Source organism: Pseudopipra pipra, chromosome 1 (assembly GCF_036250125.1).
Source record: "Pseudopipra pipra isolate bDixPip1 chromosome 1, bDixPip1.hap1, whole genome shotgun sequence".
Classification (NCBI taxonomy): domain Eukaryota; kingdom Metazoa; phylum Chordata; class Aves; order Passeriformes; family Pipridae; genus Pseudopipra; species Pseudopipra pipra.
The window spans coordinates 106,207,027-106,232,776 of NC_087549.1; the positions used below are offsets into that span (position 1 = coordinate 106,207,027).

General features: G+C 41.4%; 1 long non-coding RNA gene across 1 annotated transcript in view; it reads left to right on the forward strand.

Annotated features, from left to right (window-relative positions):
- The first annotated feature begins 16,522 nt into the window (after positions 1 to 16,522).
- Positions 16,523 to 25,750, forward strand: part of LOC135421329 (uncharacterized) — a 74,892-nt gene continuing 65,664 nt past the window's right edge. Inside the window, exon 1 of the long non-coding RNA XR_010433964.1 lies at positions 16,523 to 16,907. This is a non-coding gene — a long non-coding RNA (uncharacterized LOC135421329). The remainder of the gene's footprint in view (positions 16,908 to 25,750) is intronic.

Genomic DNA, 25,750 nt, shown 5'->3' on the forward strand with positions numbered 1-25,750 from the left:
CCCACAGGCAGATGTCCTGATTTCAGAAGCTTTGTGCAGCTTCTTTAGGACATCATCACGCAGCAGGCTGGCAGTAAGGCCAACAATGCCGTTTAAGGACAAATAAGTAAGAAAAGGTTTATGGTTGGGGTATGACTTTTATTAGACTTGCACCAAAATAAAACAAATAAGCAAACACATGCCTGACAGCTTGTCTTGCTTATGTTGACCATCTGATTTGACTAGAAGACGCCTACAAGAGATGTAGACACCTACAAAACAGTGATCTCTCAGACACATGAATTATGACAAATAGGACTTGCAAGCATGTTTCAGGCCTCACACCTCATACACTTTTGTCACATTTTTCATTGAGTTAAACTTGTGATGTGGGGAGGAAAGAACTCTCTCTGGGTATTGAGAGGGAATATGTAACCTACTTTCTACCTTAACATACACTGTCTTGGTGTCACATTTACAAAGCAAACCACCAATACTACACTCCTTTTAAGTATTACTGAATATGCACTTTGGAGATGGCCCTGAATTTCTTTTCATCACTCTTGATGAAGCTTCTGGTCAAGTACACTAGGCTGAATTTCTTGAGGGTGAGGCAGATAGTGGTATTCTCCATTCTCCAAACTATCTGTCTGCAACAGTTATATATGCATATTGAGTCTGAAAGCCCTTGCTCTCTGGGCAAGGTGGGGCTAGCAAGTAGAAAGAATAGGTGCAAAGCGGGCTTCTTTTAATTAGCATTGTATATATTCATTCATCTAGAGTTAGGAAGCATATAGATCATGAAGTTATAATAATAAAAGCCTTTCTGTATATTTATTCTTTTCTTATTTGGTGCAATATGTAGCCTGTTCACCTCCTTTTCCGGGATGAATTAAGTAAATTCCTTGCTGGACCTTCTTTTTCTTTCTTTTCCCTTTCTCTTACAGCATGACTCACTGTTGTCAATTGATATTCTTGTTGGTAACTTACTCTCTTCTCTGGCTTGAGGCTCTATAACTGTTAAATAACTCATCCTGTGCTTAATAATAGAAAACCATTTTCATATCTAGGTAGACAGATTTTTCCAGACTGGTAACCCAGACAAACCCTTTGAAAAGAAATCTTTAATGCTCACCTGAGCTCTTTTATCATTGCTTGTTCACTCTTATTTGTAATTTGTTTCCAGAGGATTTAACTCTTCCTGTCCTTTAGTTTAATTTCAGCCACAGAGGTGGAACAGTATCACTAGGATTACCACTATATAATTTTCCACCCCAAGTTAGTGTACTTCCTGCAATGTGGGGAGAAGATTTCCTATCAGTCTCCAGTCTCTTGGAGACTTTCTACCAGTCTCCAGAATGTATAAATGTCTTTTGTTTATTTCGTTAATCATAGAATTCATATTCAGCCCTAAACCACATCCCCAGGTGCCACATCTTTTCTTTTTTTTCAGTACTGCCAGGGATGGCGATTCCACCACTTCCCTGGGAAACCTGTTCCAGTGCTTAACAACCCTTTCAGTGAAGAAATTTTTCCTTTTGAAGTTTGTATCACAGAACACCACCACCATCACTATTTGAACGCTGGATTTCTTTCACTGGTTTTCTTTCTTGTGGTTTACTTCGACTTCTAATCAGGTGAGGTTTTTTATTATTATTTTTACTTCTAAGAGTTGGATGCACTGGACAATGCTCACATGTCACCAACTTGATAAGTACTGTCAGTAATCACAAGGAGATAGATGCTGGAACAACTCATATTTTCTTCTCCCTGCATAAGGATTCATCCTAGTAGAGGCCTCTCTATGTGAGTATATGTGAGTAGGACATACAAACAACTGGTCCTGATGTGTGTGGGAAGTGAGTAGTAATACTGAGTGATTTGTAAGTAGTTATATATAGAATTTGAAAATCTATTTACCTGTGCGATATGCTGACTGCTGAAGAATGAAAGGAGTTTTAGCTTGGCCAAGGGGCATGGTGTATGCTGCAGTAAGTGTGAGCTGAATTTGACACAAGGAAATGACTGGAGAAACAGACAACTTCTCTCAATAGCAACAGGTTGATCATAATATTCCAGGCCCAGTAAGGAATTCATAAGTCACTAAGATAATTAGTGGCACTAAATGGGAGAAAAAGACATTTGGATTTACAAGGAACCACAACATATTTTTCAGTTTAAATTAATCACTGCTATTGTTTAAATGTCTCAGTGACATTGGGGAAAAAAATGAACTTTGTCTTTTGAATTTTAATAGCAATTACAAATCTCCATAATAACCATAAACAAAATATGCTATCTTGTCAATCAAACTGACTAATGAGATCAGCAAAAGGGTGTATAGCTGGGGAACAAAACCCACTTGACAGACAGGTGCCTACAAACTCTTTTGAGTATACAGGCAGCACAAAGAAAAATTAAAATATCTTCTAATTTTTTAGGGCAAGGATTGTACGAAATTGGGGTTTTTATTCATAGCAGGATGATGCAAGGGAAGCTTATCTTAAACACTGGAACGTAAGGGAGTTTTTCCCAAGGGCCTCCAGACAGATTTACCTCTTACATATTCCAAAGATGTATTTTTGCACACTAAATCCAGATTCACCCCTGGCAGAAGGGGTAGCCTCCTAAAGATCGCTTTCTTTCCCCATTAGCTTTTCCTGTGAGGTTCAATGGCAGTAAGATTTGTTGAAACATGGGTACAGAGGTGAAATACAAAGGACCATGTAATCTTCTTGAGTGTACTGGCATTCCCAATGCACTGCATGTGTAGCAAAATGCCTTTTCTAAATGTCCTGAAATGGCATTTGGAGCTCTGTGGTCCCACAAGTAGCTGCAAAGCTCTTAGGCAATACTGCATATTGCTGTGCTTGTATCTCTTTCCTGGTATGCTGTTAAACACAGTGAAGCTCACAATGCAGCACGGGAGAGAATTTAACCCAAATAGCAGCTTTATCTCTAAACAGTTTTAAATAAAAGAGGAGACTAAGTATTTGGATTTTGCTTGGTCCAAAAGCAAATAATTTGCACAATTACAGAATTTCCACAAGCAGGACAAATAAACTAGGAGCTGACTGAAGTTTTCCTTGAGATTATTCTAGTTTCCTAAAAACCAAAACCTACAAAAGGTGGCAAATCTGCTATGACTTCTAGGCTTGTAACAGGTGTGTCCTGCAGGGATTGAAAGGTTTAGCTATATGACATAGAGAAAAATCTAGAGTACTTGAGCCATGTGGTTCCAATAAAATACTGGGTTTTTTTCATGCAGCCAGCTGAAAGACCACAAAGTTAGAAACAAACATATGCGGATCATATGTACTGGACCAAATCTGTGAAATGTGTACCTCTGATTACAAGCAAAGAGGTGCACATGAAACACAATGTAACACTATAAGCAGAAAGATTGGATTTAATAATGGTTTGGGTGGTCTTGCCTCTCATATTGTGTACATGCTAGCAGCACATCCATTTGCCACAAATATTCAGTCTGCATACAAAATGTGTGTATAGTCCATCATCTGAATTGGAGCAATGAACAGAACTATGGAGGCGATATTCCCTTTGTTAGATAGCATTTGTGAAATTGCTCCTATTGTTCAATGCCAGGTTAAAAAGTGCAACTCAAATTTCAGTCTATTCGTATGTACAAAGAGAGCAACGAAACTACAACTGCAAGCAAAGCACAAAAAACATGACACCAAAGGTAATTATTCAGGGGTGCAGATTACCAAGAAATTCAGCAGACTCTCCATACTTCAGAAAAAGTTTCATTAAAGTTACAGACATTTATTAAATTTATACCATATTTTAACCATGAAGCATTGGACTTGATTACAGGAATTACTGGATGAAAATCAATGGGATGCAGGAGGTCAGAGAAATGGCTCTCAGTAGTCCCATCTAGTCTTAAAATGTCTGGGCCTAAGGATTTTCTACAGCTGTAGTGTGTGCAAACAGATGTAATGTTATTGATACTGCTTCCTGCATTCCTTTCTGCTGCTCATGAAAAAACATCTCCCTCAGTGAAGATTTCCCAATGCAGACAAATATGAGTTTATTTTCTGAATAAATGCAGATGCGACAGCTACTGTTCGATTCCCATTGAGAAGCTGCAGCCGCCCTCATTCTGCCTGAACTGAGGGCAGAGGGTCCAGCCCAGGGGCTTGCAAGATATCAGCCTGGTGCATGACTAGATTTGTAGCTTCATAGGAGCAGAATAGGGAATTACACAGAACTGGAGAAAAAATATATCTTCGGGAAGTTGTTTCATAGCATAGCTTGGTCTCCTGGGAAGCGTGGGTTGGGAAATGAGCGTTAGTCCTGAGGCAGATGAATTTATAGCCTGTCAAAGATAAAAGAAAGATGCAATATATAACAGTGTTGGGCTTGCTAATTATATAGCAGTGTGATTACTGAATCTCTCCCTTTAACCAGCCATTTGACATGTGTGTACGTACACTACCATACAAGTGCTTAATTTTGTATATATGCTGCTGTGGGGCAGAGTAAACACTGACCTGCATGTCCTTGGCTCACTCTTTTGCATTGCACACTTTTCACCTGAGGACACCTAAGGACATACTATGACACGCAACTTTGGAACATTATCCTGTAAGAGCTGAAATAAAAAGCATACCACGAGTGTGAAATTAATTACCGTGCTGAGGATAACACCAGACTTAATGCTGGCAAGCTAAACTAGGCCAAGGTGAGCTAGGGATGTGATCATGAAGGGTTCACGACTGCTGTTTTACTCAGCAGCAAAACTAATAAGAGTCAAACTGCTGACGCAACTGTCAGTATCCTATTTTCCTAACTGCACAGGAGGAGGATGAAATAGAGAATGAGATGGCTATAAAAGGACTGATGAATTAAATATGGTTCTGGATTGAAATGGGAGTTTTCCTTTCCTGCATGTGTAATTTTTGTTAACAATTTGATATTTCAAAACTGTCAGGGTTTTGATGAAGGAATGCACACTTATTAAGCAGATTTCAAGAGAGTATTTACTGTACTGAGGAAAACTTACTGTTTTGTTACCACCCCCGGGGTCATTTGGAGAACTGAGAGGTAGAGGATTTTGAAGGATTGTTTTGAAGGATTCAATTTCTTTTCTTTTAAAATAATTATTAAATGTATATATATATATGCGTTTATATAGGTTCCCCTTGTGTGCAATCTCTTACATTTCTGAATTGTAGTTCCAAATGATAAAACAGTATTTTTGGAAATAAGTGTTTTCCCTCAAGCTACTGTTTCTAGTTCTTGCCCAGCTCTAGATTTGCAGGATGTCTCTGGGTGAAAGTGAGAATTAGGAGTTGGGAGAAGAGCTTCTGAGAAGTAGGTTATCTAGGAAGGACCATATTGGACTAACTGAGGTGTGGACAAAGACTTCAGCAATAAGGATATTTTTGCATGATGATACAAGATGCCTGTAAACTCAATGAGATCTTAACTAAGTGAAGCCTTTCCTCTGAAGGGACAAAATGTTCCTCTACACTCCTCCCACTCTGTTTAGCAAAACAGTTCAGCTCCTCATTCAAACACTGGATTCAGGTTCCCATCTTTCATGTGTTCACCAACCACTTACAGAGTGGTTTCACTTCCCTACACAGTTGTCATTGCCTTCAGTGAGGGTATGTCCTTGCTTTGTGGTGTTGCTTCTTGTCCTGCACCAATATCACTTATTAAGGCATAAATATATAACTCTTGCCAGAGTAATAACCATAATAACTGATACTGTGAGCTGATTCCTAGAGAACTGTTTTGTTTCTGTTGGTCAGGAAAGGAGGATGGATTGATTACAGTGCATAACAATTTGCTATGTTGCAAAAAGAAATATGATGCAGTACTTCAAAATTGAATGTTTGCTTGGATTACTCCATCATGGAATTAGTTAATGCATAGATATAACATGCCTGGAATGGAAAATAACTGCATTATTGTTAGGAAATGCTTGTTTTTTAGTAGGTAGCTATATAAAAATAAAGCCCAACACAGAATATACTGTGGAACCTCTCTTAATCTAAACATTGCTCCTATCCTGTGAACAGCTCTATGTTGTCATCGGAAAAAATCAGTACATCCTTTTGCTTAAAGTTTGTGAACAAAGACAATACCTGTAGTTTGTGCTCCAGGATGCCCCATCCTTAGAAGGCCAAGTTGAATGGAGCTCCAAGCAGCCTGGTCTAGTGAAAGCGGTCCCTGCCCATGACTGAGGCGTTGGAACTAGATGATCTTAAATGTCCCTTTCACCCAAGCCATTTTATGATTCTATGATTCTATAATTCTATGAAATGCTAATATCTGCTCAGACTTCACTGAGTTTAGAGATGTATGCAGGTAAAGTGCTTGAAACATAAAACACTCAGTACTGGGCTCCCCTAACTGACACAAAAAATCTTAATGCTAGTTAGGCTAGCAATCATAAACTTAATGAAATTTACTTTGCCAAACCAATGCTGAAAGCATTATTTTAAAAAAGCATTGTTTTAAAGAAGTATATTTCTACTCAGCTGGGCCCATTCTTAATTATGTCGATTTGAAGAAATATATTCATTGTACAACACTTGATAACACAGATCTTATATTTCTATATAGGACTGCAAATTAATATAGCTATAGTAGCTTTTCATTTGCATGGATGATGACCAAGGAAAATGGCCATTGCCATGACATTTTAAAATAAGGTCCTTTAAAAAAAAAGAAATGAGGGGAAGAGTAAGAAAAAGAAATGCTGCTGCTCTGTTCGGAGAAATATTCCTTTGTGTCTAATGCATTTTCCCAGAACAATGCAGGATTGCTCTGAAGTTACCAGAGCTGGGCTCGTGGTTCTTGAAGAGTCCTCTACATTTGGCATGAATCCTCTCCTCTCATTCTTTTGCTTGGCAATGTTGGAATTTTTCTAACTCTATAAAACTTGAGCCAGGAATCTCTCCCCCTGCACCACCCCAGTTTTGTCTCTGTGCATCAAATTATCATTTCTTAAAAGGCACTGTGAAGCAAGAAAACATTTTCTTTAGAATGCCATTATATGTGGCATTACCAAGATAGAGTGTAGTGTAAGCTAAAGATTTAAAAGAAAAATTATCTCTAGGATTCATTCTGAGAAAGGGAGATATATAGTTTTGGAATTTTTATTTTTTAAAGAAATCTGAGTCTATACTTCTGACTGTAAAAGAAGTATGAAGTAAATATCTCTGGTTTTAGCCAAAACCTTTTTTTGGTGCAAATTGCACATATGGTGTCAAAGAAATATCAACCAAGTAACTGCTGCTTTCATCAAGTTACAGGGCAAAATCAAGAGGAAGGGAAGGAGGTGCAGAGGGAGGGTTTTTAGGCCATATAAGCAACAGAGTCAAGGGAGGTCCAAATTGTTTCAATGGAATTTATTTTCCACAAGCATAAGCATAGACAAATCATGCTTTCAGTATTACTATTAAACAGGACACTTTAATTTTTCTATGTAGTCATTTCTGTCGCTGTTTATTATGCTTGAATCCAGTGGTGTTTCACAAGGGAATAAGAAGATGTGTTCATCTTACACAATGTGATCTCAAACTCAGTGAGTGCTTTCCAAGCTGAGCACTTCAGCTTTGCCTAAATAAGCACAATTAGCATTAAAAAACCTCATAACCATAAAATTAACCATGATGAACAACTTGGTGCATATGACTAGATGGCTCCACGTTGCATTGTGTTGACACCTGTAACTTGCACCCAGAACGCACTTTCACAATGATGGCTTTGTCAGCAGACACTCACGAGGGTGGATATTTGCACCAACACTTGTGGCTTCTTCTCTGTCAAAGTTTGAGAATAAGCATTTCTTCATGTAGTGTGGAAGCGTGCAGTAAGCAGGGAGGAAAGAGATGAGGAGAATAGTTATCCATATATGGTTATATGTACATGGTTAAAGAAATAATACCATCCATGTTTTTAGCATTCATTCAGTGTGCATTGCAAGGTTTCTCACGAGCAGTTAAAAACTTACTTATCCATTAAAAGCAGTAAGTTTTATTTTTTGCAGTCAGCAGCAACAACAACAACTGAAAAACCTGCAGTACCAGTGTTTGTTTCCCCATGACTTGGCTTGCGTCACTGAAACACAGAGGGGCATATTTCAGCCAGAAAGACAAGCACTTGTAGAGAAGCAACCCTTTCCTGATGACATTGGCTACCTGAAAGCTGGCCAGCTTACGGGGTGAGCAGGAGGTCATGTTGGCTCCCTTCAGGCTGGCTGGGGACAGCTTGGCAGGGATTACCTGGCTGCAGTTATGCTGCCACTTCTGGCCTGAGTGACAATTTGGCAGGGCGCTCAGGTGCAAGAAGTAGAGCAGCAATCTGTTCCCTTCCCCAGCCCTCCTGCCCACAGCAACCTTATTTCTTCTCACTTGAGGCTGGTGCTCCCTCCCTTAATTTGTGTGTGTGAGTGCATGTGCGCCTTTCCCTGCGGTAGTGGCATTTGAAAGACACCAGCGTTCGCTCCATCTGGCTCCTGTATCTATACATATTCTCATGGCAGTGTGAATCCAGGATAGATTTCAACATAAAAAAATGGTGGTCACCACTTTTTCCTTCTGTTTCTTTCTCTGATGCGTATGGGTGGCACCGGGGTCACCGTGCTAGTTCCTTCCCTTGAGACATGTTTGCAAGGATGCGACAGCCCAGCAAAAATTGGTAAGAAGTCTGATCAAAATGTTCCCTGGTTAGACTTCCTGCACCCTTCCACTTCTAGCATCCTCCCAGCCTCTGACAGGGTGTTGAACCTAAAGTTACGTGGGTGCTCATTGCTGTCAGAAAATGCCAGTTTGCCAAAACTGAAACATTTTGCAGAAGTGCAGTTCAACCCTTCACTGGCAAGGTGTTTTAAGCTGCAGAGGGCAGTGAAAGAAGCTTGATGGGGCTGCAGAGAGAGAAAATGATGACAGACAAGAGGGGCTGGTGTCAGGAGATCACATTCCTTCACCTCGCAGTAGCCAGCATGAGATTTTTTTTCAGGCGTGGCAGTGTTTCCTTCAAATCCTTTGTCTGATTTTCAGTAAAATCTAGCATATATGCATTTGGACTGGGAGTAGTGGTGGTTAGGGGTGGGGGACAAGAGGAAGGGGGGGAGGAAGGTATGTGAAACAATGTCTGTTTTTTCACAAATATTTTTGAAAAGTGTCTGTTTTTCTTTTCATCACAGTAAAAAAATTCTGAAGACTTTCTGTATTTCACACCATTTTTTTCACATTGTTTCCCTGTGAGCTATCCTATATTCTAATACTAAATATGACCATTTACATAAGAGATATTGTGAAGAAAGATCTAGCGGTAAGCAGCTAAAACCCATGATGAATAATCAGAAACGAACATCATCAGTCAAACATTTGGAACTGGATATTTTTGGAGTACAGGTTTTGCCATTGATAATAATATAAGAAATGACTGAATGGTGCCCTATTCTTTGATTAGATGTTATGCTGAGATTACATTTTCTAATATAATTTTTATCATTGAAGAGCATTTGAATTAGGGCAGGGAGAGAAAATAATTTGGATTTCTTTGCCCTGAGACTATTACATTCCTACTACTGCTTGATTTCACTGTGATCCAAGCCCTTTGTGCTACACCATTTTCAGAATTAAATTATTCAGGAATGTGCCTGGATTAGACTGCAAAACTGCATTGTGTTACTCATTATGTAATTAATAATTGAAATTTCAGTCTTATTAATATTTTCTGAAATACATTGCAAAGTTAAAATATAATTAACACATTTCCAATCAGTCCTGTCTTCTTTTTTTGTGCACGTCATCAGGAGCATAGTGACACTTCCACTCTAATGACGTATCCAGGAAAAAAATAGGCTTCTAACATTCCAAAAGGACAGACTCTGTAGGTATTAAATAGCTAAGATAATTGGCTAGTGCCATTTTATAGGTTGCATTATGCAGAAGAATGTGCCTTTGAATGGGATTTGCAATCAGACAGAGAAGACGAATACTGAGAAAAAACCCATATAACCCAAAATCCTATGTATTAGAGGATAAAACCTTTTCAGGTCATCTAGGCCATCTGTGAGACTAAGATAGTTCTCTGCTGCACCTCTGTTAATGCCTTCCCTGCTATACCTTAAGTGTCCCAGTGAGGGACTTGTAATATTCTCCCAGGGAATTTATTTTACAACATAATAGACAGCTGGACTGATGTAGGAGATGTGTCCCAGGGGCAAGGGAATCAAGAGACATGCACAGGGACAGACAACTCCATTGGTTAAGAAAGTCACATGGTATCCGGGTATATAGGGAAGCGCCGAATTCAAATAAAGCCTCTTCGTTTACCACCTCAGAAGAGCGTACATCATTCTTTATCATATAAAGGACCCCCACGTTACAGACTTCTAATATACATACTAAATCTTCTGTCTTTTCTTCCATTCAGTGTACTAAAGAGGCCGCGGGGTCGCTCCCGCGGTTCTCGCGCGGCCGCGGGGTCGCTCCCGCGGTTCTCGCGCGGCCGCGGGGTCGCTCCCACGGTTCTCGCGCGGCCGCGGGGTCGCTCCCGCGGTTCTCGGCCGCCCCGGGGTCCCGCGTGGGGCCGCCCCGGGGTCCCGCGCGGGGCCACCCCGGGGTCCCGCGCGGGGCCGCACCCGGTCCCCTCCCCCCCCAGCGGGAAAGGAGAGAGGGAGCTTCGCCGGCGTGACCTTGTGCCCTCGTGAGAAAGGAGTGAGAGGAGAATTGAAGCCTCGGAATACACAGAGGTTTGCCGGTCTGGTTTGGGGAGGGGGGGGTAACAAGGAGGCTGTGGGGGTCCTCGGACTGGAGGGTGGTCAGGTAAGTAGTGCGTGGGAAGATATGAGGAAACACGGTGGGGGGAGGACAAGATCAGAGTGGATAATAGTTTCCTCTGGGGCTTGGAGATCTTGGTCGGGCTGGGGCCTAGAGAGGGCCTCGAGCCCTAGATGGGTACGGTGGCCAGAACAGTTTCGCTCGTTTGTTTGTTTTTGGTTCACCCGTGGCTACTGCCCAGGTTTGGTATGTCCTGGATTTATCTGTTACATCCTGTAAGTTTGGTCAGGACAAAGGGCTGATCCCGGGTGCTTCCCTGGGATTGAATATAGACAGATGGCAGAAAACTAGGTAGTGTAAGACTTGGCCTAATCGTTTTTAATAGTAAGAATGCAACCTGTATACCCCTATGTGGTTGCGAGCTACGCTGGCGATGGTACATGCCTTTGGTAGGGTCGCCCATGCCAGACAGGTCAAAACTATAGGGTCGGATACAATAAATCTGTGGGTAGGATGAGCTCATTAGCCTTCTGGCAGTCATCCTAGGAGAAGGACAACTCTAATCCCAAACCCGGGCAGATGGAACTCGCTTAGCCCTGTAAGGCCATCCATCTAAGAGAAGGTCACTCTAATCAAACCTACATCCTGAGGACCTCACTGCCACCGTCCAAGCTCGCTCGGCCCTGGCAGATGAACCTCAGGACTAAAGGGTGGGTTCAGTTCCACGCATACTGCATCTCACCTAAAAAATCCATTGCGCAGGCTTGAAGGCTTTACCCACATGCAAAAAGTCCTGTAGCGACGGGCGAGGGTCGAAACGGCAGGTGAAAGATGCACTGGGAGCCGCAGACTCAACCCTGCATGCAGGCGGTTCAGGATATTGGTCATTTGAGACTGACCGGAGATGACAGTCTCTTGAGGCAGCACCCTGAACGACCAAGCAGCCTTTCCAAGGACAGCACTGCTTGCTCCACTCGGAGAGGGGCCTAGAAAAGGTGGCCTAAACAAAGCTCATCTCCTCTTTCACCCGGTTGGTTAACCGCAGACCAACGGGCATCTTCCTCCAATGCGGTCGCACAAAGAAAAGTCAAAGGCACGCACCTGCCTCCAAAGGTGTACCTAAATTAACTCTAGCATGTTGGAACATCAGAACCATGTTCGATTCTGCAGATAGCGGACGTCCTGAGTGTCGGTCTGCCCTAATTGCCCATGAGCTGGCTCGTCTCAACATCGACATTGCCGCTCTCAGTGAAGTTCGCCTTCATGAAGAAGGCAGCCTCAGAGAACATGGTGCCGGTTACACACTCTTTTGGTCAGGCAAGCCCAGAACCGAAAAACACCTCTCAGGAGTCGGCTTCATGATCAAAAACTCTATTGTTCCTAAACTCGAAAATCTGCCGACAGGTCACTCTGACCGCATTATCTCCCTACGCCTTCCACTAAACAACAAGCAACATGTTGTCATCTTTAGTATATACGCCCCAACTCTCCAAGCTGACCCTGCTGAAAAAGATAAATTTTACACTGACCTGCGCCTCCTTACCCAAAAGGTCCCTGCAGACGATAAGATCATTATCCTTGGTGATTTCAACGCCAGAGTAGGCAAGAATTTTGAAGCTTGGAAAGGTGTATTAGGCAAGCATGGTGTTGGAAACTGCAATGATAATGGTCGACTTCTGCTAGAATTCTGTGCAGAGCAACAACTCACCATCACTAATACTATCTTTCAGCAGACAGATAGTCTGAAGACAACCTGGATGCACCCCCGTTCTAAGCACTGGCACCTCATCGATTATGTCCTGGTGCGACGGAGAGATGTCCGCGATGTCCACCATACCCGCGTGATGCCCAGCGCAGAATGCCAAACAGACCATCGGCTGGTGCGCTGTAAACTCAATTTCAAGATCAAAATCAAACCAAAAAGGGGCAGCATCCCAAGGAGAAAACTCCAAGTTAACAATCTCCAATCAGCCACAGTAAGAGACAGTTTCCAGGCAAACCTTCAAACTAAGCTCGATAACATTCCCAAAAATTCTGCAGATTCCTCTCCTGAAACAATCTGGCATCATATTAAAAACAGCATCCTGCAATCCTCCGAAGAATCCTTAGGGTTCTCCCTCAAGAAGAACAAGGATTGGTTTGACGAAAACAACCAAGAAATCCAAGACTTGTTGAGGAAGAAGAGAACCGCCCACCAAGCACACCTTGCACTGCCATCCTGTCACGCAAGAAAAGCAGCCTTTCGTCTCGCATGCAGCAAGCTCCAACAGAAACTCCGTGACATCCAGAACAAATGGTGGATTGATCTAGCTGAAAAAACTCAATTATGCGCAGATACAGGTGATCACAAAGGCTTCTATGAGGCCTTGAAAACAGCATACGGGCCTACATACCAGGTACAAAGCCCTCTACTCAGCGCTGATGGTCAAACACTTCTGACAGATAAAACCTCCATTCTGAATCGATGGTCTGAACACTTTCAGACTCTTTTCAGTACCAACCGCACAGTCCAAGACTCAGCAATTCAGTCCATCACACAACAACCAGTAAAGTATGAATTGGATACTGCCCCCACTTTAGGAGAAACCCTCAAGGCCATACAGCAGGTGAAAATTGGCAAGGCAGCTGGGATTGATGGAATTCCACCTGAAATCTGGAAACATGGGGGCCCTGCACTCCACACCAAATTCCATGAGTTCGTGGTGCGCTGTTGGGAACTCGGCGAACTACCATCTGACCTTCGTGATGCAGTCATCATCACCTTGTATAAGAAGAAAGGAATTAAATCTGACTGCTCAAACTATCGTGGTATTACTCTGCTCTCCATTGCTGGCAAAATCCTGGCAAGAATACTCTTGAACAGACTAATACCCACTATAGCAGAAGGTATCCTTCCTGAAAGTCAGTGTGGTTTCAGAGCCAACAGGAGCACCACAGACATGGTATTTGTCCTCAGACAACTGCAAGAGAAGTGTAGGGAACAGAACAAAGGTCTTTATGTAACCTTTGTCGACCTCACTAAGGCTTTTGACACTGTGAGCAGAAAAGGTCTGTGGCAGATTTTGGAACGTTTAGGTTGTCCCCCTAAATTCCTCAAAATGATCATCTCACTCCATGAGGATCAGCATGGCCAAGTCAGATATGGCAACACACTTTCTGAGCCCTTTTTAATTAAGAATGGTGTGAAACAAGGCTGCGTTCTCGCTCCTACCCTATTCACCGTCTTCTTTAGCATGATGCTCCAAAGGGCCACAGCAGACCTCAATGATCAGGACGGTATCTACATTCGATACCGTACTGATGGAAGTCTATTCAATCTAAGGCGACTGAAGGCCCACACTAAGACCTTAAACCATCTTGTCCGGGAGCTGCTTTATGCTGATGACGCCGCCCTTGTTGCCCACACAGAAGCAGCTCTGCAGCGTTTAACATCCTGCTTTGCAGATGCTGCTGAGCTCTTTGGGCTGGAAGTCAGCTTAAAGAAGACAGAGGTCCTCCATCAGCCTGCACCTCAGGATGTCCCCCATCATCCCCACATCACCATTGGTCAATCAGAGCTCAAATCAGTCCAACAGTTTAATTACCTCGGTAGCCTCATCTCCTCAGACGGTAAGATTGACGGAGAGATAGACAACAGATTAGCAAAGGCATATAGTGCTTTTGGAAAACTCCATAAAAGAGTATGGCGTAATAAACACTTGAAGAAAAGCACCAAGATCAGTGTTTACAAAGCCATAGTGTTGTCTACTCTCTTATATGGATCTGAATCATGGGTCATCTACCGCCACCACCTGCGTCTCTTAGAACGCTTCCATCAACGCTGCCTCCGTACAATTCTAAACATCCACTGGTCAGACTATGTCACCAACACATCTGTTCTAGAGCAAGCAGCTATCACAAGTATTGAGGCCATGCTGATGAGAACACAGCTGCGTTGGGCAGGTCATGTCTCCAGGATGAAGGACCACCGCCTCCCTAAGATCTTGCTTTACGGTGAACTTGCCACTGGCTGCCGCATGAGAGGAGCCCCGAAGAAAAGATACAAGGACTCCCTGAAACAACATCTCAGCCTTGGCCATATTGATCACCATAACTGGTCTACTCTGGCCTCAAATCGGGAGGCCTGGAGACACACCATCTATAATGCAGCTGATGCCTTTGAGAAAGCACGCAGGATCACCCTCGAGGAAAAAAGGCAACGCAGAAAGAACCGTGTATTGCAGAATACACCATCTAAGGAGTCTTTCTGCTGTGCCTTTTGCAATCGGATATGTCTGTCACGGATTGGCCTCATAAGTCACCAGCGCGCCTGTAGCAAATGTGGATAGAGCCTTCCCAAATCTTCGTTCGCGAAGCCCAGCCATGATGATGATGATGTACTAAAGAAATAGGGAGGTATGGTCCTGGAGATGTGAGTAATATTTGAAATGGTGGTCTTCCTGAGAAATGATTTATTTTCTCATTGGAATAGTGGACCAAAACATATAAAAATAAGTAATGTGTTCTTTCCATGTTCTTCTCTCTCAAAATTTGCTGATAGTCTCAGAATAGCGATGGTCTGGGAAAAAAGCCATGAGCAATAAAGAAAAAGAGACATCATCCGTATACCATAATTCCTAAAGATATTTGGTAGGGTTTTGTTGCTGCATATTGTTGAAGTTGGATGAAGTTTCAGGGAATAGGACTTCAGCTCCAGGTTTTGCCATAGGGGTTTTTTTTGTATGCTCTTTTGGAGACCTTGTTGGAATATGTAAGAAAGTTTAACATTCCCTCAAGAACAATCTTGCTTTTCTGTGCCATAAACTGAAAGGAAAACCTGCTAATTTCAAGTGTTCTGGGCCCAGAAAAAATATATTCATCATAAAAGTACTGCAGCTAGCTTAAAAAATAATTGGCAGTTAATTTGTTCCCTGCTTTTTGTCATCCTGGTGGAGTTCAGGCAGCTGAGGCCAGATCACAGGCAAGAAATTATCTGTGTGGCTTGACAATGGCAGTGCTGTTCTGATGGGGGCTATATGAGAAACCAAGCACGAATACCCTGTCTGGGGCTCACTTTTTACTAAATAAATTCCACGCAGAGTAGTTATGTGTCTGCCCTGGAAATAAAATGACAGTTGACCTAAGGTGTCAGAAATATGCTTTCAAATGGCTCAGAAACTGCTTTTATTCCTGTCTCACTTCAAATGCCACCTAAATGGCAAAGAAGGTCTATAACTAGATTCAGATAAACTCACTTTAGCAGTCTGAGTGTGCATCTTTCTAGTAACTGATGCCATCTTGTCCGATCAATATGCAGTAGAAGCCTTTTTCTTATTCAATTGCTCATTAGACAAGTCCCACTTTCTTTTACCAGCTCCTTGAGTTGTTTCGAGAATCTACTACATGACCTCTACTTTGGCACTCAACTGCACATGCACAGAGAAAGTAGGGATCTCCCAGACATTTTGAGCCCAGTCTTTCAGTCTTGTTACACAACATGTCACACACCTCATATCTCTCCATCTTATTCCTCATCTTGCTTTCCATAGAGCTTTCTTCTGGAAAACTCATCACCTGGGTACCATAACAATAAAACAAAAAACAACCTTGACCACTTTTAGATTAATCCATTCTTATTCACTTTTTCAGTTAAAAAGTCATCTTGTCTAGCAACATGCTTCAGGTTTCACCAGAATTATCATTCATCATGTCTCACCCTATCTGACATACTCGCTAAGGCTATGAGTTAAATGAGACATGCTTGATTCTATAAATAAGCAAGCTAAACATTGCATCTGATTACCCATTTTGTTTCATAGCTGACCACTTTAGGAAAGGAGGTTGGTAACAGGCATGGTCAGTTCCTTCATTTAGTGTATGGATGAGTGGGCAAAGGTCACCTGTGCTTCTCAATTTATTGCTTCTCATCAGATATGTGGTAAACGGGTATGATCAGTTACTGACCAGTTTCAGAGCAAAACCGGTCTTTTAAACTGATTGCATGTATGCTTTTCATCTGAGCTGTGAAGCAGAATGTCTTCTCTCTTGGTGTAGTTCGCAGCATACTCGTTATTGTGGTTTATGTGTCTCAGCTGGTGAGCAAGGTCTCAACTACTTTCATTTGCACAGGGGCTCTTCCATCTTCCACAGAAAAACTCTGATCTATCCCAGCTGCAGGTAATATTTCTTCTTATATTGTGCAATTTCTTTTGGACTAATTAAAGAAATATATTCATATATCCATACACTTATATGCCTGCATACATTCATATGTAGATGTATAAATTTTAATATGTATATATATAAAGGGTGTTAAGTGAATGTGGTATATGAGAGAAACACATCCTGGATCAGGAACTGGAATACTGTATTTGCTGTGTGCACTATTCTGAGTCTCCCTTGACTAGTCTGTCATATTTCTTTTTTTTTTTTTTCTGTGTGTGAATAAAAGCTTAGTTCTCCTGAATTTGATTGATATATGGAAATTTGACTCTTTTATCTGTAGAAGACATAATGTACAGACAGTAGCATAGCAAGGATCCTTCCAGGGCTTCTTGATTAGGTATGGCATTGGAGCTGTAAGAGGTTAGAATATAAGTTTGGCATTATGGATAAGAAATTCTTATTTCCTCCTCTGACTACTGAGCTTCTTGCAGCTACCTAGTCCTTAAAGAGAAAGGCAGTTTTCAAAGTTAATTCCTTGGTTTGTTATTACCAGCAAAACATACTGGAGACTAAATTGAGACACTTTTAGAGAATGTATGATGATAAGAAATGATAGCACATTGGGCACCCATTTGGGATTAGGATGCCTGACTGCACAGAGCCCAAAAGAAGAGCTCCTACATCTGTTTGTGCAGGTAGGAATGCTGTTTGATGAGGGCACAGGATGATGTTAGCGTCACAGAATTATTGAGTACAGCTTGAACATACTTGGCAGTATCCCATGACCTTCTCTCCTACTCCAAGTTCTCCCTGAGAGCGGAACTGTCTCTGGCCACAGGTTAATTTTTGTGGATGGCTCCTAAAGTTTCTGGATATAGAATATTAATGAAGATGGCTAAAGAAAAAAATAAAATAAATGAATAGTGAGCCCTGAATCACAGGCAGAAAGCTTCAATCTCCTTCCCTACTCCTATGTGGGCCATTTCACCAGGAGCCTGGGGGACTGCTTAAATCTCCTCTTAAATGGTAAAAATGTAAAGCTGATTTCCAATTGACTGGCATATTACGCAGTCACTCACACCAAGATAAAGCAGTTGGAAAGGTGTGGCATTCTGATTTTGTCCAATTTTCATTTGATTTCTACTGGTTTTAATGAAATTATCTAAGGTTTGTGACAGTGGAGAACTGGAAACCGTGTGTCTGACTATGCCCATCACTGCCTGCTACCGAGCACAGTAGGAACATTTTCAAAAATCACCATATCTAACTTTGTTTGCTGTGAATTAAGTTCAGCCAGCAGCAGCAGACTGTTTAGCAACTGGGAGGTGGACATGGAAGCAGGAATATTAAGAATAAACGTTGAAATTTAAAAGATGACCATAAACTACTGCATATTGTCACTAATTGCTTAGCTAAATAAAAATGTTAAAATACCAGAAATTTAAGTGATAAATACTGTTCTGGTGTGACTTAGTGTGCCAAGCTAACAGGAGGTGAGCAGAAGCAGTAAGTTTTTTGAGCTTCCACAGAACTGAAATCTCCAGAGATCACAAGTAGAAGAATATCTAGTTCTATATGTGCATCTATATGGATTTTAAAGTATCTGGAGGAGGCAACTGCAGTAGAAATGAGAGCTGCAAAAGCTGAAAGTCGTCACTTTGGTAGGCAAATGAGGGTTTTTTGTAGCTGTTGATGCTCTTGTTTATTTTATTCATTTATTTAAATGTCAACAACAACAAAGTTTTATTTAGTCTGTTCCTCTATTCTTTGCTGAGGCAAAACCACCAGCAAATTTTCAACATAGGAAGCAGTGGAGCTCTTGTAAAAAAGGCTATATGTTGCTATATGTATCCTCACAATACTCTGATAAAGATAGTCCAAGGAGATCAAATGACAGTTTTATAAAAATAGCTTCTGCCCTCCTTGAATTCCTATGCTAGATTCTGACACCCTTGTCATAAAGAGCCCAGCTGTAAACTCTGTGGTTGTTGATGAAAGAGTCTCTAAGATTTCTCAATATGAAGAGGAAAAGGACAGAAAAATACAGCCTTTATTTTGATCTTATCAGCTGTAAAAACCTGACCTTATTTTGTAGGATAAACTCCCTCTTTTCAGATCTAATCTTGTTTCCATGGTTAAATCAACCCTTTGTAGGGATTTATGAACATTCAGAAATTCCACAAAACCTGGGATTCAGAGAGTCAGGGAGGAGAATTAAAATCCTGGAAAGGCTGTGAATACATAGGCAAGTCACATAGATGGAAGGGAAATAAGTGTTTTATAGAGGATTTCTGTCTGTCTGGGTGCCACGTGGAATAATTTTCAGCAGATGCATTGGGCAATAAGAGAAGGAATGGTCTCTTTGGTTCAGTTTGAGCCCAAATCAGCAATTGTTGCTATTCTGATAGCAGCTAAGTGGTCTGTGGGAAATGATGTGGTCGTCTCACTCCACTCTTATGAATAGTTTTTCATTACATGAAAACACTAATGAGCTGAGCAAAGAAAAAAATGATGGGGGGGGGAGTTGTGGAAACTGAACTCCTTCCACCCTGCATTTCAGGGCTAATATGTACAGGCAGGGTCAGGAGGAGTATAGAAACTGAGTGGCCCAGTGCTACAGCTCTTGTGTGGGTAACAGGTATTGTTGCTGAGGGGACTGACAATTTTTACATCACACGATCATCAGGGTCATGGAATGATGGATGAGGATGGCAAACACTGCTTCAAGCTGATGGTATCTCTGGATCTGGATGTGACCAGCTCCGTGCAAGTCAGGATGGTGCTACCTTGACCACCTGGCCCTTGAGTCCCATACTGCTGCCCATGGCAGGCCAGCAAGCTGGCAGTGGGACATTAGTAGAGTGGGAGTAATGTGGAAGGACCAGGCATCTAAAAAAAGAGTGCAGCTGGGCAAAAACATGGGCAATAAATGCAAATATGGAGGAAGATTATGTGAACCATGATCCCTCTTTCACCTTGTGCTGGCAGCGAACTAACAGCGCTGGTGATTCTGTCAAGATTTTCAGATGCAACAGTGCTAAGGTCAGCTCTGGGGGCACCTTTCTCCCAGCTCATTATGGAGCTTTAGTCTCTTTTTTCAGCTCCTTGCACCTCTGAGAAGGGAGAAGTATGAAAGGTGCCTTGCAGCCGAGAACTGCAGTGCCTCCCAGGGGCAGCAGCAGCAGTGGCTGCTTCCACCTCTGCTCCCCCCATATGAAATATGCTGTGTGTGGTGCCAGTTTCCCTTTCTATAGGGACTCGTCTGTGTTGCTTACATCATATGCTGGATTTAGAAGAACTCCGGTGTTACCATGGCAACAGTTTCTGCTTAAGTATAGGTGAGAATGTAAGTTAATTTTAAATAAGGTGATATGAAGGAGGGGGTGAATAAAGCTCTCAAAGCATTTGAAGTCACACAGATCTATCTGTCTAATCAGTTTTGTAAGAAAGGTTCTAAAGCTAATTTCTCATCACTAAGGTTACATCCTCCTCATTTAAAAAAAAGAAAAGAAAAAGAAAAATAAAAAAGAAAAAGAAAAAAAAAAAAAAAGATGATCCGGGCATATTCCTTTGGACTGCCACCACTCACAGTGGTGGCACACCTGGGAAGCATCTCTGTCTCCTCTCCATGTTCCCCACGTACGCGTTGACAAATACTCTGCATGCAGTGGGGTCGGTAGATGAATATGACTTAGAAACAGCACATCTAGGTGGATGCTCTGAGGTTTCAGGGAGTGTGGGATTAATGCAGTTTTGCTGCTGCTGGTGGTTGTTGTTATGAGGAGAGGCCAATATGCTGTCCATCATTATGTGGCTTGAACTCTACACTCAGTGGTATCCTTAAAACATAAAGACAATACATAAAAATATACTTTATGTATAAATATCTGTATTTGTATTTGTATGTATATCTATTGTGATCTATTATTGGAAATTAAAAAAAATACAGTCACCAAAATCAAAATATTATTTTTATTGTAAAATTATCTGGAGGAAAAAAAAAAGAAATTTGTATTTGATAAAGCACCAGTATGTTGAGTGCTGCTCTCAAAAGCATTATAGGATTGCCCCTTTTTGCTTCCCACCAGCCCAGTTGGAGCACTATTTCTCTCTCAGCTCCATAAATGGCAATTATCATTATTGTGTGTGAGTGTCTAGTCCATTAAATAAATATCAAGGTAATGGCAAGAGATCCAGAAGCCCTCTTAAACATTCTCCTAGTTTGTTAATGCGCTGTGATCCACTTTTTTAAAGAGCTGCCTTCTTAATATACACAATTTACAGCTTAAGAGCGGGTAACTTCAGAAAAAATGAAGGGCATAGGGTGATGCACACCTGTTTGTGACAGTGGTCACACTTAAGCTCGGAGGCACGTTATCTCCTGAGTGACCTGACACCATCAGTGGGGGCTGACTCTTCTCTTCTTAGATCTGAGTAACAAGAGGATGCTATTTAGATTTTTTCATAAACAGTTGCCTAGTAACCAGTTTTTGTAAATCTTTTAGCAGCACCAGTAGTACAAGTACCTGTGCCAAGGTGTTTGTGCCTTCCACTTACTTGGAAGCGACAACTACACAAGCAGAAATAAGAGTGTTACTGCCTACTGGCTTATTCATGGCCCTGAATTTGCAAAGTAGTTAGACACAAGAGAGTGAGGTAAAATTATGATACTCATTAATAAACAGTGCAACCTTTTAAAACTTCCCTTTCTGTGCCCTGATTTTCAGCACTGCTTTTTCACTTCTTATCTTCATTTCATTTGTTTGTTTTGCCATGAGTCACTTCCCTGCTGTTGCTTAGCCCAAGAAAAAACATCTCTTTCCTGGAGTTTGAAAGAGCAAATTTCTAGCACATAAGCTCTACATAGTACGGAGGAGTTGTGTAACGTTATGGGTCACTTGTGAAGATGTTTCCAACTTTCTACTCTGAATTTCTTCAGTTGTATTTGGTGAACTGATTCATGGCTGCATTTGTGTTGGTGATGAGATCCTTAATCTGTATGCAGAAGGCTTAATTAATTAGAGTACCACGGGATGCCAAGCCAGTCACAGTCAAAATCACAAGATAAGAAAGGAGGTGACTGCAGACATAATGGTTATTAGATTTCTAAAACTTTCTGGATTACATGGAGCTTTCATGGAGCCCTGAGTGTGCAGCCTGAATCTGAATTGCTGGTCTGCAGGAGGCAGATAGCTTATTGCATGCCCTAAAAAGAGAGATGTTCCTCAGCATTGCATTGGTATGGTATGTCTTTAAGCAGGTATTTTGCCAGCCTAAGCAGTCAGACAACTGGAATATCAGAAATCTGAACAGAAAAAGGTTCTCTGTGTAGCTAATGTGTTAGAAAATAGGATCTAAAGGAAGGAAAGAAAGTAAAGCAGTGGTGGAATGATTCAAGTAGAGGCTCCAAACACAAAGACTGATGGGAATGGGTAGCTCTGAATGATATGCAGAAAGCAGTAACCATGATATGGTTTTCATGGAAATACAGGGAACTCTGTTATGTGGCACTGACAAAGTGAAGGATGTTGCTGACGCTGCCTGGGATGTGTTTCACCTAAGGACAATAAGAGGACACTTTGTGTAGTGTCCAGAATATTTCCTTCTGCTTATTATATTTCCTTAATTGGTACATCCGGATGCAGGGCTATAGCTACACCTCAACAGATATCCTTTTAATCAGCAAGAGAAGAGGAACTCATCCAAGTGTGATGGAGGCTATCTGAAATGGGCTGATCAGACAATGGGGAAGTTCCCTAAAGGAAGCAATTGGGAGTTTCTTCTTTGCCTGTGCCAAATATGTGGCAGGAGAGAAAGGCATCAGTGAGAGGTTTCAAAGGTGTGAGTGTGGATCTCTGGTGGCATCTGCCAGTTACTTACAACTGTTTGTCATAGGGGGACTAAGAAAACATGAATGACTGTAGACTAAAACTGTACCCAGTTGTCTACAGCTATAACAGAAAATCTGAGTCTACTGATAGCTGCTAGCATCTGCTGTATTTATTGCTAACCCCCAAAAAGACCCCAAGGGGACTTTTTATTACATTAATGATTGCTTACATTTAACAGTGCTTCCACTATTAGTCACCTCTGCCACTTCTTATATACAAAATCTACTACTAAAGGGCCTTAGGTAATTTCTCTCACTGTGTTGGAGTATATCTCTCTTCTAAGCAAAGGCTACATAGACGGAAAGAAGTCAAAGTCATTGATTTTTGATTGCTGTTACTGGTAAATCATGTAATAATACAACATAAACTGAAAGCATATCTTTCTCTCCAAAGATGGCCATCTCCGACCACAAAAAATTAATCTGCCTATGGATTGTATTTGAGAGAGTCTAAAATTAGTGGGAAAACCAAAGTGAACTTGATGGTCCCCAGCCCAGGAAAGGAACATAGACAAGAATGGCGTTTGGGAGAAACAAAGAGCAGCTGTCCTTAAGGGTGAGGGATGAATGTCTCGATTAGGAAAAAAATAGGAATTGAAACTGCCATCTTAAATACTTAGTGGAGAATAGAATGGTTTTGGAATGAAGACCTCATAGGAAAAGGCTTCAGCATTTTTTTTAAGATATATTTCTAGTGCAGGAAGCAATAAAAAAAAAAAAAAAGGAAATTAAAGAAGAACACTAAATCTTCTGAGCAGGCTAGCAGGAAGAGAGAGAAAAAATACCGCAGTTGAAGCTTTGTGCCTCTAATACGTTGTCCTGCTCATGGCAAAGGAAGAGAAGATTTCTTCTGTTAATGTATGTTTTGCTATTTGTTGGAATGAGTTACTCAAAACCATTGCCATAGTGTCAGACTATAAACAGTCTTTGGGGCATGTGGCACTTTTCCTCTGCAGTACCTTATTCCATGTGTAAGATTTTGGAAGGATACAGGAACTTATCAAATAATTTCCACATCACCTGTTTCATTACACTGTGAAGAGATGAAGAGCAGAGATCATCTTGAACCTGTAGGAAGTGTCTGTATGTTAAAACTAGTTGCAGAGTATGTAGCAAAACATCTACTGAAATATTAATGAATTGGGCAAGATATACTTTGCCAAGAAAGTAGATCAACAGGAGCATGTGAAGTTAGGAACTGCAGCTTTCATGAGCAGTATTGTCACCCTTGTGGATGTAAAGTAGAATATTGACCCAAACCAATGGATTTTGTTCTGGTAATTCTAAGGATGTAATGGTAAGAAAAATGTAGGTAAATTCTCATTTGGTGTTCAAAGCAGGACAGGACTAGTGTTTATGCCAAATTACACCATATAGGATTTTCATAACTGAAAGTCCACCTAGAGAAAATGTTTTCCCAAGAAAGAGATCTGTTTAATTTTATAATGCTATTTCATTTTATTCTTGCTGAGCAGTCACAGAGAATCCAGTTTCATCACAGCTTTGTGCTATGTATAAGTCTGATGCCTTAAAAACCCACTTTTATAGAGAGCTTCCCTACCCCTACCCAGGAACACTAATTTGTATCCAGGATTGGAAAGTACTTTTTCCTTTAATTCTTGAATGATAGCCTTCTAAGTGTATTATGCATTTCCTTTCCTGTGGAAGAAATTCATGTCGTACCAGAGAGGCAAAGCAGCTCTCAGACTATTGTAAAAGGTGGTTTGGGAATGGTGGCTGAAGTCTACCCTAGTGATGAGTCCCTGTTGCGTTGGACAGAATGGAATGCCTAGTTCACTGAATGTTCCTGCCCCTCTCAGCTCTAAGCCCATGAGGAAATTGATACATACTACACCAATACTAAGCTAATTTCCATGCATCAATGCAACACTCCCTTGCGCATTTTAGATGCACTTCTTATTAAAGAACCTGTTGCAAGGATGCATGTTGCCTAGGGGACTGCTGACAGAGTTTTAAAAGCCTGGAGTAATTGTAAGCCTCTCTTGCAATATTTCAGTCTGGAGCTCACCTTTCATGCTGATGAAGTTAGAAATTGTCTATGAATTGGCAGAAATTATTCACCAGCTTTAAGTAGGTTTATAATTCTTTCAGACAGAGAGATAAAAGTGCTTGTCCCACTGCATGAAGTCAGAGATCCTGCCTGCCTTGTTCTGTGTTGTTGAGCCATTCTTCTCAGCAGGGTTAATGGTGACTGATCTAGACTTGTTCTACTTTTGTGGAGGAATTGAGTTTCATTTTCTTCTCATTGACTTTCTAGATCATGCATCCCCTCCAAATCAACCTTTCCTTTTACAGTGTACTGCCAACCCCATTACTTCATGCCTTCGCTCTGTTTACTTCTCTAAATCCAAGGTGCAGGGAAAAGGTTTTGATTTTTTTGTGTGTTATTTCCTGGAGCAGTTCAAACTGTATTAATTGCACACTTACTCCCCATGACTCACCTTTAGTTTGCAGTGGTCTGTGAGAGATAGCATTGCTGCCAGTATCATTCTAGCTTTCCTTCAGTATTTGCTGCACACTACCTTATTCAGGCCCCTGAAGATACTTGTCTTTCCAACAGGCAACCTTTTATTTTATATTTTCTTTTGTCTGAGACCCTTCCTGGCTTCAAGGAATATACTTGTATGACCTGGAAAGCAAGAGTGGAGTTGAAGAATAGCTCACCAAATAGAGAGACTGGGAAGGCATTTATTCTCTCTCGCCGCTTGCTGACATTTGAGTCCTGCAGGACCGGGGGCAGGTGCCTTGGACAAGCTCAAATTACTGTCTGAATGATACGGTAGACTGGATACTAAATAAAGCTGGCTCCTTATGCCAGTGGCACCAGTCCTGCCACTCTATCTGCAACAACATACCAAAGTATCTAGTGAAGCAGGTCAGCTTTCTTTTCTCTTGGCCTGTTCCTTCCTTACCAGAGACCAAAAGCAGGGAGGACTTTAAATAC